This window comes from Capra hircus, chromosome 7 (genome assembly GCF_001704415.2).
Source record: "Capra hircus breed San Clemente chromosome 7, ASM170441v1, whole genome shotgun sequence".
NCBI lineage: Eukaryota > Metazoa > Chordata > Mammalia > Artiodactyla > Bovidae > Capra > Capra hircus.
The window spans coordinates 55263193-55280000 of NC_030814.1; positions in this window are offsets into that span (position 1 = coordinate 55263193).

A 16808-nucleotide genomic window follows, 5' to 3' on the forward strand; every position below is an offset into this window, starting at 1 on the left:
CTATGTAATTTCAGAATATTTCCATCACCCCAAAAAGAAACCCTTTATCTCTCAATTCCCCCCTCCCAAGCCCTTGCAACCACTATTTCTTTTCTGTCTCTGGTTTGGCTTACTCTGGACATTTCATACAAATAGGAGCGTGAAATGTGGCCTTCTGCTTCTGGCATCCTTCACTTTGCATATTGTTTTCAGTCATCTTTTTATATTTTAACCAAGCAGTCTGTTATGGGCGTCATTATGTATGTTGAACACTGAAATTTATTCTTTACTTCACCTGTTCCTTGCTGTTGAACAATTGGGATCTTTGTACCTTCCTTTAAAAATTACAAATAGTGCGACATTGGTATTAGCATCTTTCATGATTGGAATGTAACGTTTCCTTTTAACAGTGCTGAGGTTGATTATTATTTAAACTCAGAGTTTAAATTCTGAGAATTTCAATACTTTTATTCCTTGATAGTTTTGTTTAGTGTGAATATTGTTTCCTGTGATTTGTTGAAACATATACGTCTAAATCTAAATCCATGTTTGTACCAAACATTACTCTTTAGTTCACAGTTATCTCAACTTTTTTTTGTACTCTTAAGCAGTGGAATGTAAATATTGCTAATGATATGATATCACACCCACACCTCAAATTATTCCCACATTAGAATGGAAGACTTCATTTAAAGTGAGCTTTTTAAAATTTTTGCTCATTTAGAAAAGTCATTCCAAGAATGTCATTTTTAAAAAAAAGTTTGAAGTGTGCCCATTTAAAATTTCACCTTGAGTGGTTCTGTATGCCTTTAGAATTCAGTTGTTTCAGGACATTCCTGAACATCAGTATTCATCCTTTGAGATAGCATATATAGTATGATCTGACAGTGGCTCAAATTAGGCCTTGTTACCCAATGTCCTTCTGTTTAAATTCCCAAGAGTTAAATTTTACCATAGTAGCAATTAAAAAGAAGCCTAAAATCAACGTTTCCAATTCAGACATCTACTGAAATCAGTTATATAAATTTTTATTAAACTTTAAGTGTTAAGCTTCTTAATTTTGATAAAGTAATTTAAAATGCTTTCCTTCTGCCTTTTTTTTTTTTTTTTTTTTTTGCTTTGTGTGTGGATGGGATTTGTTTTGAGGGTATTTATTTGCTTTGGCATTTTATTTATTATGTTTTAAGACCTATAAGTAGGTGTACTTTTTGAACGTACTTTTTAAAAAACACTATTTCTGTACTGTTTAAATGTGGTGCGTCTTAATCACTACATAAGCATTCACTGATCAACATCTCCTAGCTTAAGTGCCCATTCAGATACTACTTGGATGTCTGTGGCTGACACAAGGTCATGTTTAACCAGGTTCAATTTTTACCATCTCTTCACTTCAGACCATATTCTGTTCTGACTCTGGTCGAGGTCACAATTTTCCTAGTGGGATAACATGGTTTTGGCTTTTTCTATAAAAGATTTGATCATTGCTACAGTTTAATAAAAGATTAAATTACATCTCCAGTGATGTAAATGGTATTTAAACTTGGCTATCTTTGATCATCTATTACTTTGAACCAAATTAGAATTTAATATTTGACATAAGATTTACATTGATTTTCTGCTTTTATTTTATAGTATCACAAAAATAACAATCATTTATGAACAAAGCATGGGTCTTAACCAGACCCAATTGAAGGCAGAATGGGAGTTGAGAAAGTCAGGATTGAATTGAAGGTGATAAAGGGGAGTCTGGAACATTAAGAGAATCAGCAATGGAAAGACTGGAGAGTTTGTGCTAAGATGTGCAAGGGAATTTATTTTAATATTTATAGACATTTATAAGAATTTTTAGTATATAAAAATAAAACCTGTTTACATGATGTAAATAGTAGTGAGTACCATAAAGGATAAACAATGGAAAGGTATGTTAATTTTTTACATCAGTTTTATAATGAAACTCAGTACTAAAGCAGTTTTTAAATATTCACATAATTACAAGGTAATTCCCTACTGATATGAACTTGTTTGCAGAACCTCTCAGAAACCTGTTTCAACCCTAGGACTGGGAAGTTTTTCAAGCCACTAATTTAAATTGCTCATACTTCAATTTATGGGCTTCCCTCAAAGCTCAGTTGGTAAAGAATCCACCTGCAATGCAGGAGACCCCAGTGCCATTCCTGGGTAGGGAAGATCCGCTGGAGAAGGGATAGGTCACCGACTCCAGTATTCTTGGGCTTCACTTGTGGGTCCTGGTAAAGAATCCACCTGCAATGCAGGAGACCTGGGTTTGATCCTGGTTAGGGAGGATACCCCTGGAGAAGGGAAAAACTTCCCGCTCCAGTATTCTGGCCTGGAGAATTCCCTGGACGATACAGTCCATGGGGTTGCAAAGAGTCGGACATGACTGAGCGACTTTCACTTTCACTTTTCAAGCTGCAATTAGAGATTGGGTCTTCTCTCTTCATATCAGGTCACCACCCTCTAAGGTGGCACCAGTGGTAAAAAAATCCACCTGCCAATGCAGGAAACACAAGAGACGTGGGTTTGATCCCTGGGTCAGAAAGATCCGCTGGAGTAGGAAATGGCAACCCTCTCCAGTATTCTTGCCTGGGAAACCCCATGGACAGAGGAGCCTGGTGGGCTGCAGTCTATGGGGTTGCAAAGAGTTGGACACAGATGAGCACACATGCCCTGCCACACCACCACCCTCTAAAACTAGAGCAGGGGAGCTCTGGTCCCTGGTCAAGATCTGAAAGAGTATCCATGGAAGAGAGACCACTCTAATTGGCTTCATTTCTTACCTGCTCCCCAAACTGAGCATGCTCTGGCTGCTAGTCCTGCTTGAAAAACCCTTTCTTCCACATTGGCAATTATAATATGATTCAGAGTAGAACCTATGAATCTAAACAGTTAAAAAGCCATAGAAAGTATGCAATTGTATCAGCATTTTAGAGAGGACCATTACAGTTAATGCCCACGGTATGGCTTCTATGCTTGCCATTCTGTCTCCATCCTGGTATCCCTTCCAGTCTTCAGTTTATGTCTGTTCAAATTTTAATTGACTCTAATATAGAAATGAGATGTATCTGTAGCATTTTTTGCATATCAAGTTTTTATGTTGCCTTTTCTCAATTCTTTAACAACAAAAAAAAGTAAGTGAACCAATTATTTCATCTCGAAGTGATGGGGAAAATATTTTGGATATATTTTTACAAGAGTTATGGAAAGGAATAGGCCCTTACTTTGAAGTCTTCCTGGTTCAATGACTGGGGAATGTTTCCACCCTTATTCAGTGAGCTTGTCCCATGGAGAGTAGTTCCAAGCTATTAAGTTGCTATTATGCACAAAATCCTTCTTTGGGTTCCTCCTAAAATCTGAATATTCTCTGCCTTAATGCTTTTCCTCACAGCTGAGTTTCTGATTGCCCTTCCAACTCTTCTCTAAGTCCCTTCCAAATTCTTCACATCTTTCTTTCATTGTGTAGCTCAGATAGGGACATTTCATATTTCATATGTCTGATGGCAAGTAAATAACAGTTGCCCATATTTACTTCTTTTCATATAGCTAAGAAGGACATTTCTTGCACAATTTTGAACTGAGAACTAAGAATGAAAAATATATATCTTATTAGCACTAGCCTTGCTAATAACTAGACCTTGATTAAGTCATTTTTGAGCTTTAGTTTTCTCTCTTTAAAGTTGTATTAGATTCCTTAACACATTTCAATTCTGGATATTTAACTTTTATATACAGCATGTTATATGTATTGTATATATGTTATTCAGTTCAGTTCAGTTGCTCAGTCGTGTCCGACTCTTTGCGACCCCATGAATCACAGCACGCCAGGCCTCCCTGTCCATCACCATCTCCCGGAGTTCACTCAGACTCCTGTCCATTGAGTCCATGATGCCATCCAGCCTTCTCATCCTCGGTCGTCCCCTTCTTCTCCTGCCCCCAATCCCTCCCAGCATCAGAGTTTTTTTCCAATGAGTCAACTCTTTTCATGAGGTGGCCAAAGTACTGGAGTTTCAGCTTTAGCATCATTCCTTCCAAAGAAATCCCAGGGTTGATCTCCTTCAGAATGCACTGGTTGGATCTCCTTGCAGTCCAAGGGACTCTCAAGAGTCTTCTCCAGCACCACAGTTCAAAAGCATCAATTCTTCGGCACTCAGCCTTCACAGTCCAACTCTCGCATCCATACATGACCACAGGAAAAACCACAGCCTTGACTAGACAGACCTTAGTCGGCAAAGTAATGTCTCTGCTTTTGAATATGCTATCTAGGTTGGTCATAACTTTTCTTCCAAGGAGTAAGCGTCTTTTAATTTCATGGCTGCAATCACCATCTGCAGTGATTCTGGAGCCAAAAAAAATAACGTCTTGACACTGTTTTCACTATTTCCCCATCTATTTGCCATGAAGTGATGGGACCGGATGCCATGATCTTCGTTTTCTGAATGTTGAGCTTTAAGCCAACTTTTTCGCTCTCCTCTTTTACTTTCATCAAGAGGCTTTTGAGTTCCTGTTCACTTTCTGCCATAAGGGTGGTGTCATCTGCATATCTGAGGTTATTGATATTTCTCCCAGCAATCTTGATTCCAGCTTGGGTTTCTTCCAGCCCAGCGTTTCTCATGATGTACTCTGCATATAAGTTAAATAAGCAGAGTGACAATATACAGCCTTGACGTACTCCTTTTCCTATTTGGAAGCAGTCTGTTGTTCCATGTCCAGTTCTAACTGTTGCTTCCTCACCTGCATACAGATTTCTCAAGAGGCAGGTCAGGTGATCTGGTATTCCGATCTCTTTCAGAATTTCCCACAGTTTATTGTGATCCACACAGTCAAAGGCTTTGGCATAGTCAATAAAGCAGAAATAGATGTTTTTCTGGAACTCTCTTGCTTTTTCCATGATCCAGCAGATGTTGGCAATTTGATCTCTGGTTCCTCTGCCTTTTCTAAAACCAGCTTGAACGTCAGGGAGTTCATGGTTCACATATTGCTGAAGCCTGGCTTGGAGAATTTTGAGCATTACTTTACTAGCGTGTGAGATGAGTGCAATTGTGTGGTAGTTTGATATAACAGTAAATGTGCATATAATTTTTGAAGTAATAAAATTTCAATCATATTCCAGAAGAATATATTTTCATATGTATATATGTATATCTATGAAAGTATTCCCTATCTGTGTTCTAATTTCAACAGGCTATGTGAAAGTATATATGGGATGATATCTTCTTTGTTAAAAAATATAGTGTGCGCACATACACACACACATACTCTTAGACACACATCTGTCATCTGGCACGAGTGTTTCACTAAGTGATGGAATTGATGACTTTCTTTTCCAGACCTCTTGAATTGCTTGAAAGTTTTAACTATACCTTAGAAAGAAAATGCGATTTTGCCTCAATAACTAATGTAACCTTGGCTATTAAATATTTGTCTTTCTAATTTAGTTGCAATCAAAAATATTAAGCAGACACATCATCTGTAGGCTAGAGTTTGATATTTTACCAGTACAGTTATTCCTTTTTTTTTTCCTTTGTTCATCAGTGCACCTTTCAATCTTACAGAAATAACCTAATTCACTCCAAGGTACCAAGGACTTTCATCTATACTATCACTGGTCTCTGGGGTATTGCATGACTCTTCTCAAAGAGTCCTATAACCATTTCCTTAGTTCAATAACTAAGATGTCTTGGACAAACTAAAAGCTACGCTACTCTTCAGGAAAGCAATTACATCCCTTTCAGCAACATAAGAAGTACAGGAAAAACCAGCATGGCTCTCAAATAAGGTAATGCCTATAAAGGAAAAGAAGTTTGGGGTGGGGGGTGGGGCGGTTCTCTCTTAATTTGATTTTTATACTTTGGCAGAAAGTGAAGAGGAACTCAAAAGCCTCTTGATGAAAGTGAAAGAGGAGAGTGAAAAAGTTGGCTTAACGCTCAACATTCAGAAAACGAAGATCATGACATCCGGTCCCATCACTTCATGGGAAATAGATGGGGAAACAGTGGAAACAGTGTCAGACTTTATTTTGGGGGGCTCCAAAATCACTGCAGATGGTGATTGCAGCCATGAAATTAAAAGACGCTTACTCCTTGGAAGGAAAGTTATTATCAACCTAGATAGCATATTCAAACGCAAGACATTACTTTGCCAACAAAGGTCTGTCTAGTCAAGGCTATGGTTTTTCCAATGGTCATGTATGGATGTGAGAGTTGGACTGTGAAGAAGGCTGAGTGCTGAAGAATTGATGCTTTTGAACTGTGGTGCTGGAGAAGACTCTTGAGAGTCCCTTGGACTGCAAGGAGATCCAACCAGTCCATTCTAAAGGAGATCAGTCCTGGGATTTCTTTGAAAGGAATGATGCTAAAGCTGAAACTCCAGTACTTTGGCCACCTCATTTGAAGAGTTGACTCATTGGAAAAGACTCTGATGCTGGGAGGGATTGGGGGCAGGAGGAGAAGGGGACGACAGAGGATGAGATGGCTGGATGGCATCACTGACTCTATGGACGTGAGTCTGAGTGAACTCCGGGAGTTGGTGATGGACAGGGAGGCCTGGCGTGCTGCAATTCATGGGGTCACAAAGAGTTGGACACAACTGAGCAACTGAACTGAACTGAACTGAACTGAATGCAGTAAGATATATGATGCATAATATATGCAATAAGATTTTAAAAATATAATAAATAGCTTTGTATTCTGCCTCTAGATTGAAATGTAAAAACATGAAGTATAGTTAAAATGCCCTATGAATATTCTAAATTGTAGCCTATGTCTTCCCAGAAGTTACTGATATGCTGAATTTTCAGCTTATTCTCAGTGTTCCTTTATATTTTTACTACGTGTGTATCTATTCTTAAATAATGTAGTAGTATTTGGTGTGTTTTTGACTTATATAAATGACATCATACTGTGTTACTCTTCTAGAATTTACTTTTTTCACATGCAAGTTTGTGAGATTTCAGCTATGTGAATACTTTGTGAAGCTCTATTTACTAGCATATAATAGTCCATTAATATATCACTATGTATTGATACCTTTACTACTTATGACATTAAGTTTGTGTCCTATTGCCTGCTTCTACAATGGTCTGTGAACAATCTTGTGTGTCTCCTTGCATACATGTGTGCAAGTGTTTTCCTAGGACTATGTAAGGTTTAAGTGCTCCATCTTCTTGATGGTTTGTGTCTGTCTTATCCCAAAGCCAAAAAGTACCTTCAGTATTTTCTGTTAAGGATTTTTAAGTTTTGCTTTTCACATAAAATATTTTTTTATCCACCTGGTATATGAAGTCTGGATCCAACTTTGTTTTTTCCGGTACGTAGCATCAGTTGTTCCATCACCATTTATTTACTAGGTGTCCAGGAAAGGTACTGGTAAGGCATTCTTCTAACTTAGACCTAAAAAATACAGGGGGGAAAGTACCTCTTTTTTTCCCCCATTAAAGGAAAAAAACTCTCTTTAAAATTTACCTTTCACTCTTTTCTCCAGCCTTATGTCTCTCAGCTCTTACCTACATGAAATTGATGTCATTAATAGAAAACATGTGACTTAGCAGAGGTTGATTCCCTGGTGGCTCAGACCGTAAAGCGTCTACCTGCAATGAGGGAGACCCTGGTTCGATCCCTGGGTTGGGAAGATCCCCTGGAGAAGGAAATGGCAACCCACTCCAGTACTCTTGCCTAGAAAATTCCATGGATGGAGGAGCCTGGTGAGCTACAGACCATGGGGTCACAAAGAGTCGGACACAACTGAACAACTTCAATTTAGCAGAAGTAGTACCTTGGGATGGTATGATTTCCTATCTTCTAAGCAGAGGTCAGTAAACTACTTATTCTGTAAAGGACTGGATAATATTTAGGTTTTATGGGTCAAGAGGCAAGGATATTACATATATGTATACACACACACCCCCATATATATATATATGTATGTGTGTATATATATATATATATATATATGCACACACCCTGTATATATGGGTGTGTGTATATGTGTGTGTGTGTGTGTGTGTGTGTGTGTGTGTGTGTAGCTGTATAAATACCAAGAGGGAAAACAAATTTCTACCAAATTTGTATTGACAAAATTATAATAATGTTGAGTATAATTTTTGATCGTGCAAGTCGACTAATATGCAGAGTAAAAGTCTTCCTGACTCTCATTTATTCTTCCTCATAGCCTGATGAGGTAGATATTATTCATACCTGTATTTATAAGGAAAATGAAGTTCACACAAGTTTACCTTGTTAGCAGATGTTGGCGTTATCATTTGAGCCTAACTCCAGAATTTGTACTCTTGACCCTGATATAATTTTGAGAGGGAAGTCTTGTTTTAAAGATGATAAAATGGAAGCTCAAAGGGATTGAGTAACTCAGATAAGGTACATTTAGGGCCAAATCTGTCTAATTTAAAACACATGTTCCTTCCTTTCTACTCTGCAACTTCAAAACTTCCAGGAACCTCCAAAACGTGGATAATAGCTGTAATTAGCAAATCAGGTCTCAATTTATGTTACTCTCGGGAGAGTGTGTAATTTCCTTGATTCTGTCTCACCACAACAAAGATTTGAAACTGTGGGCCAGTGTTACAGCTCAGTTTCAGCTCAGACTTTTATTCATTTGGCAAACAAAGGATAGTACACCCTTGAGGCCTGAGGGCGGGCCAACCTTCGAAAGACAGGCCTCAACTGTCCTGGCTCCCTCTTTTTATATGTTTTGTCTCCTCCCCCCGAGCCTGCCCTATTGAAATTAGGGCTAGCCAGGAATGGGGAATGTTTGTTTCATCTGAGGTTCTCACTCCCATCTGTGGATTTTTCCTTTGTTCCCTTTTTGTCGGCTTTTCCCTTTGTCTTTTAGTCACCACCATTTTGTACTCCTTTTCCCTGTTCTAACTACCTAACGTTACCATTTTGACTGAAATAGTTTAGAGATAAAAAACTGTATCCATTTTTCTTTCTAATTATAAAAGATAAATTGACAATGTAGCACTGTAAATAAACTATACTTCAATTTTAAAAAGATAAATTGACTTAAAAAATGCATGTAGTACTGAAAGGTATTTGGTGAAAGGAAAAAAGTGAAGTTCATTGATTCATGTTTTTCCTCTCCTCCCATTTGCTATCTCCTTGTTTCCCTTTAATTTTTTCTCTATTTTTCTCTTTTTATCTCCCTTCCCATTTTTGTTTAAGAGATGCTGAAGAGTAGAATTAAGAGATGGTCAAGAATAGTATTAAGAAAAAAAGAGTAAAATTAACATCCCAGAGAACTCAAGGTACTTTTATTGACCAAACATAGTGGGGATCTCACAGCCAACATAAATTATTTTAATAGATGAATCTTTTAGTTTCTTGGCAACAAGTCAGTATTCAATCAGTGTTCACTGAGTGGCTACCACATGGTAGATTCTGTGAGAGAATACAGATGGAAGCATCTGCTTCTGCTTTCAGGGAGCTCACAAGTTAGTAAAATTCTAAGTCAAGGCAAACTTGAGAAGATAAAGACAAAGTGGAAGTAAACTCATGCAAGGGAGAGACTTGGCATCGCAGCTCTGGCACCTCATGTACTTTATTAAGAAAAACATGCAAGTTAATTATATGAATTCTCAGTTAAATGATGCATTTTATTAGATGATAAATCTGATTAACTTCAAGATGAAACAAGTTGACAAAAGCCACTGTTTGTGTATTTGACTTCAAAGATGAGTTTTAAAATGCTTTGCATAGTGAAATCAACTAAAATGTACTTGCCAAGTGCCACAACGGATGTGTCATGTGCATATCTCATTTAAAGGGCACAGCAATCCAGTGAGATAGGTGTTGCTATCATCATCTTAGATTATTTTAAAAATTCAAAGTATTTGCCCAATTCTTATACAGCTGAATATAGCTGTGATTTGACTTTAAAAGTAGTTACGAAAACTTGAAAACATGTTAACATTCAGGATCCATCAGTTCAGTTCAGTCGCTCAGTCATGTCCGAGTCTGCAACCCCATGGACTACAGCACACCAGGCTTCCCTGTTCATCACCAACTCCTGGAGCTTGCTCAAACTCATGTCCACTGAGTCAGTGATGCCATCCAACCATCTTATCCTCTGTTGTCCCCTTCTCCTGCTGCCTTCAATCTTTGCCAGCATCAGGGTCTTTTCAAATGAGTCAATTCTTTGCATCAGGTGGCCAAAATATTGGACTTTCAGCTTCAGCATCAGTCCTTCCAATGAATATTCAGGACTGATTTCCTTTAGGATTAACAAGTTTGATCTCCTTGAAATCGAGTGACTCTCAGGAGTCTTCTCCAGCACCACAGTTCAAAAGAATCAATTCTTCGGCACTCAGCCTTCTTTATGGTCCAAATCTCACATCCATACATGACCACTGAAAAACCATAGCTTTGACTAGATGGACTTTTGTTGGCAAAGTAATGTCTCTGCTTTTTAATATGCTGTCTAGATTGGTCATATCTTTTCTTCCAAGGAGCAAGTGTCTTTTAATTTCATGGCTGCAGTCACCATCTGCGCTGATTTTGGAGCCCCCCAAAATAAAGTCTCTCACTGTTTCCACTGTTTCCCCATCTATTTGCCATGAAGTGATGGGACCAGATGCCATCATCTTAGTTTTCTAAATGTTGAGCTTTAAGCCAACTTTTCCACTGTCCTCTTTCACTTTCACCAAGAGGCTCTTTAGTTCTTCACTTTCTGACATAAGAATGGTGTCATCTGCATATCTGAGGTTATTGATATTTCTCCCAGTAATCTTGATTCCACCTTGTGCTTCATCCAGCCTGGCATGTTGCATGATGTACTCTGTATATAAGATAAATAAGCAGGGTGACAATATACAGCCTTGACGTACTCCTTTCTCAATTTGGAACCAGTCTCTTGTTCCATGTCCAGTTCTAACTGTTGCTTCTTGACCTGCATACAGATTTCTCAAGAGGCAGGTCAGGTGATCTGGTAGTCCCATCTTTAAGAATTTTCCAATTTGTTGTGATCCACACAGGATCCATACTGCCTTATAATTTATTTTCAACCCTAAGGGCAAACTAGAAAAAATAAATCACATAACACAGCATTCAACTGATAACTGAATTAAAGTTTTGGTTCTTCTCCCAGAGGACTTTTTCTTTTTTTGACAACAAATCAGAAGTTGTGCTATCTCTCTGAGATTTGGATTGTTTGGATTACTTTTGGTTTGGCTCTGAAATGAGCTAGAGATGCCTGCCTGTGGTTCTAAATTCTGTTACATAAGAACATGAAACTCTATCCCTACTAGGTATACTCACTTTGTCTAGCAGGCTCCTAGAGGGTTCCTTTGGGCTTGACAGTTGGATTCTTAGATACGCAGTTCCATCATGTGAAGGGGCCAAGCAGAAGAGGAAACTGCTTGGGAGGAGGGCTAAAAACCAGATTCTACCTCTGGCTCTGCTCCTAGCCCATGACATGACTTAAACTTTTAAGCTGTATACTGCCTATAAAATGGGGATTAAAAATGGTTTCTCTTCTCACTTCACTGGCAGATCAGAAGATCCTGTTCATGTAAAATGGCTTTACAGAGTTCAGAGGGCTATGCACGTGCAGAGCACTAGTTTTTTGAGAACAAACCTAGCCATATGGTCAGGAGTTGGTTATCTTATAGGTGGGGAAAAACCAGAGCCCAGGCTAGATTAACTGAAGCAGACAAAGGTTGGACCTCATTGACATTAAGACAAAGAGCCGGCCAGTTCAGCTGTATATAGAAGACCTACACAAACTCTCCACATTTGAAAACCTATTTGTCAGGAGTAAATATATGGGTTAACAAGTCAGGCTTTGTAATCTGATCAGTTAGAGCTCAAACTGGTATCTTCTTTGTTAGCTCAGACGATAAAGAATCTGCACGAGATACAGGAAACCCAGGTTCAATCCCTGGGTTGGGAGATCCCTGGAGAAGGGAATGGAAACCCAATCCAGTATTCTTGCCTGGAGAATTCGATGGACATAGAAGCCTGGCAGACTATATAGTCCACTGGGTCGCAAAGAGTCAGACATGACTGAACAACTAACACTTTCACTTTTTTTCACTTTAGAGCTCAAAAGCCAGCTTCTCTCTGTGGAAATGTCCTCTCTCAGCCTCAGTTTGCTCGTCGGCAGGATATGTATACCCAGGGCATCTGCTCTTGAGGCTGTGTGGATTAATTGAGCAAAAGAATGCTAAGGACTTACTCTGGGGCCTGTAAACTGAAAGTAGGCTGTAAGGAGTAGGTAGTGTATTTTACCATGGTCAGTAGTTGTCTCAGCAACAGTGATTCAGAAATATCAGGAAGGGGCTTGGACAGTTTTTTTCTTAAAATTGTGAATGTAATTACTTGGGACCTAATCTGCTTGTATTATGCTTAGATGGTAAACCAGTGGTCTTGTATACAATTTTCATTTGTATTTTCTAAGTGAGCTGTTCAGTTCAGTTCAGTTCAATTGTTCAGTCATGTCCGACTCTTTGTGACCCCATGGACTGCAGCACACCAGGCCTCCCTGTCCATCGCCAACTCCCAGAGTTTACTCAAACTCGTGTCCATTGAGTCAGCAATCCCATCCAGCCATCTCATCCTCTGTCATCCCGTTCTCTTCCTGCCTTTAATATTTCCCAGCATCAGGGTCTTTTCAAATGAGTCAGTTCTTTGCATCAGGTGGCCAAAGTATTGAAGTTTCAGATTCAGCATCAGTCCTTCCGATGAATATTCAGGACTGATTTCCTTTAGGATTAACAGGTTTGATCTCCTTGAAATCCAAATAGAAAAAACAATCATCTCTAATACATATGTTCTCCTTTTGTTCCAGGCCTATATTTCTTTTCATTTACATATAATTCACTATTAACTAAACCTGGGGGGAATCTATGCCAGTTAAATGAGAGGAAACTTGACCATGATTTTCACTCTGTTGGACTAACTCATAAAGTCACATAATATTTGTATCTAATTGCAGAGACAGCTTTTTTTTTTTAAATACATTCAGTGTTTGCATACTGTTAACATTTCCTTAATGAGATTTATTTAATTTGGCTGAAATAAAGCAAGTGCCTGGTTACTCAACTTGACATGCACATCTGAAAATAAGATTGATGAGATCCAGTATTGGAATTTTCTTTTTCTTCATGGAGGTTTATACCATTGAAGAATAGCATAAATGGTTTAAAGTCCTAAAGCATAGTTTGAAGGAGTGTCAACAATCTATATTTATTGTAATAGCAATTGGGCAATATCTCATTTCCACCCAGCTTCAGTGCTATAAATAGCTCTAATTTGTTTCTTTGTACATTCTTTGTGCATTCACTGAGTTAATTACAGTAGACTAAGCCAGTTGGCTAAACTTGACATAAACATAATAATTAAAATGATTGCTTTTTAATTTCTCCCCCTTAAAGCTGAATCTACAGTATTATAAGCCTTAAAGAATTTGATTTGAGACTCTCTGGGCTTTTCTGTTGATATGTGTTCATTGTTGATAGTGGATCTCAGTGTTGGGAGTTTCCTTCAGAAAGGAAGCACCTGGGTCCTGCTTCCATGCGATATCTGCTATTTAAAAAGCATATTGTTTCCATCATCCTTGCAGTACCGTGGAATAGTCACGTGTTTCCATTTACCTACCCAAACTGATGCTAGCAACACACATATGCCCACTTGCCTGCACACACACAAACATGTGTCCTTGATAGAGAAACGGTTACCTCAGTAAAAGCTACATACAGGGTTTATTTCAACATGTCCTCCAACAAGCTATTTGGTGCCTCAGCATTACCCAAGGCAAAGACTGCGCCGCTGCTCCCCATCCCATCTCCCGCTTGTCGCTACATGTTTGATTACATCTGGAAAGGAACTGCTTTTGTTCAGGTGTAAGAAGAGGGCCTCTGGGAAGCAAGAAAGTGAAAAATGGTCACTGCCAAAGGTGTGCTCCTTTCATCCTGAAACAGTTGCCTGAGCCACTCTTGGTCCTCCTATTATGTTCCTGCGCTGTTTGCCAGTTGACATTTCCAATGCGCAGGGGTCCCTGATCTGGACAGTGTCCTTTGGTTTCTCCTCCCACTGGCTCCCAGCAAAGCTGTTATAAATGCACTATACTTCCTTTTTGATTTTCCCTCAGTGGCTAGGTTGCTCTGAGAGTTTGATGCACAGGCTTAAACAACCTCTTTACAAAGTAGAGAAAAAGCAAAAATAGAAGGGGGGGTGGGGGGAGTACACTCCAAAGAGCAAACCTCAGCTCTAACTTTTGAACTGAAGCACCTTGATTTTTGTTGCTTTTGACAATTTTAAAACAGAGAGCAACTGAGAAATGGGAATCTTTTTTTCCCTCCGTATATATCTCAGAAGGATATTTCCACTGCATATCTGATTCTGAATGACACTCTGTAGTCTACATTTAAAATGTCAAGTAATTTCACAGGCCTGTAGTAAATAAGGAGTCAGTTGGAAGTTGGAGAAGCTTATCACCTGCAAGTTTCTCCAGTCTTGCCAGCACTTTCTGAAAGAAGGAACATTCCTCAGAACTCAATTTTCTCCCTTTACATCCTGCCCTCCATGGCAGTTCACTTGCTTTTATAGGTTCAAGTCTTGCCTCCATGTTAGAGATAACCCAGATCTTTATTCCAGATGCTAACTTCTTACCCATGCTCACATCCTTCTCCTCTTCTCTTTAAGATGTCCCATTGTCAACTCAAACTCAACATACATGCGTCGAATGACACTCATCTTCTCCCTCCCTCTGCTTTGACAGGCCACCTCTCCACAGTCCGCAGTTTTTGTTCTCTCTCTCTCAATTGCTCTCTCCCTTCTTTCTCTCTCTGTCTCTCATAGTCACGCCAGTAAAGATCAAGACTGCGGTCATCATTTGCTCTCCTTCCTCCCCAGCTTCTTACACATCTCTACTAGGTAAGTCTTCTGCATTCTTTCTTGCCTCTCCTGTGCACCCTTTCTTTACAATACTATAATTAATCTTCCAGGGTTACACAAGCATTTACTCAGCCAGGGTTTATTAGTCATCTCTGCCTTGCCAGGCACTGTAACAAGCACACTGAGAACTTGATGTTAGGAAAGACACTGCCATGGCAATAGCATGGCAGTTATCCCCAGATTACTACAGCGTTTTCCTAATTGGCATCTTGGAAGCCAGTGTCTCTTCCTCTCCAATCCACTTGTCCTAAATTGAGTTCAGTTCAGTCACTCAGTCGTGTCTAACTCTTTGTGACCTCATGGGGGGCAGCATGATAGACTTCCCTGTCAAGTCGGTGATGCCATCCAACCATCTCATCCTCTGTCGTCCCCTTCTCCTCCTGCCTTCAATTTTTCCCAGCATCAGGGTCTTTTCAAATGAATCATTTCTTCGCATCAAGTGGCGTAAGTGTTGAAGTTTCAGCTTTAGCTTCAGTCCTTCCAATGAATATTCAGGACTGATTTCCTTTAGGATGGACTGGTTGGATCTCCTTGCAGTCCAAGGGACTCTCAAGAGTCTTCTCCAACGCCACAGTTCAAAAGCAGCAATTCTTCAGCACTCAGCTTTCTTTATAGTCCAACTCTCACATCCATGACTGCTAGTCACATACATGAGTACCATAGCTTTGACTAGACGTACTTTTGCTGGCAAAGTAACATCTCTGCTTTTTAATATGCTGTCTAGGTTGGTCATAGCTTTTATTCCAAGGAGCAAGTGTCTTTTAATTTCATGGCTGCAGTCACCATCTGCACTGATTTTAGAGCACCCCAAAATAAAATCTCTCACTGTTTCCACTGTTTCCCCATCTATTTCCCATGAAGTGATGGGACCAGATGCTAGGATCTTAGTTTTCTGAATGTTGAGTTTTAAGGCACCTTTTTCACTCCTCTTTCACTTTCATCAAGAGGCTCTTTAGTTCTTCTTCACTTTCCTCCATAAGGGTGGTGTCATCTGCATAGCTGAGGTTATTGATATTTCTCCCGGCAATCTTGATTCCAGCTTGTGCTTCATCCAGCCCAGTGTTTCTCATGATGTACTCTGCATATAAGTTAAATGAGCAGGGTGACAATATACAACCTTGACGTACTCCTTTTCCTATTTGGAACCAGTCTGTTGTTTCATGTCCAGTTCTAACTTCTGCTTCTTGACCTGCATACACATTTCTCAAGAGGCAGGTCAGGTGGTCTGGTATTCGCATCTCTTTAAGAATTCCCCACAGTTTGTTGTGATCCGCAACAGTCAAAGGCTTTGGCATAGTCAATAAAGCAGAAGTAGATGTTTTTCTGGAACTGTCTTGCTTTTTCAATGATCCAACAGATGTTGGCAATTTGGTTCCTCTGCCTTTTCTAAATCCAGCTTGAACATTTGGAAGTTCCTGGTTCACATACTGTTAAAGAAAGCCTGGCTTAGAGAATTTTGACCATTACTTTACTAGCGTGTGAGATGACTCCAATTGTACAGTAGTTTGAACATTCTTTGGCATTGCCTTTCTTTGGCATTGAAATGGAAACTGACCTTTTCCAGTCCTGTGGCCACTGCTGAGTTTTCCAAATTTGCTGGCATATTGAATGCAGCACTTTCACAGCATCATCTTTTAGGGTTTGAAATATCTCAACTGGAATTCCATCACCTCCACTAGCTTTGTTCATAGTGATGCTTCCTAAGGCACACTTGACTTTGCATTCCAGGATGTCTGGCTCTGTGTGAGTGATTACATCATCATGGTTATCTGAGTCATCAAGATCTTTTTTGAAAAGTTCTTCTGTGTATTCTTGCCACCTCTTCTTAATATCTTCTGCTTCTGTTAGGTCCATACCATTTATGTCCTTTATTTTGCCCATCTTTGTATGAAATGTTCCCTTGGT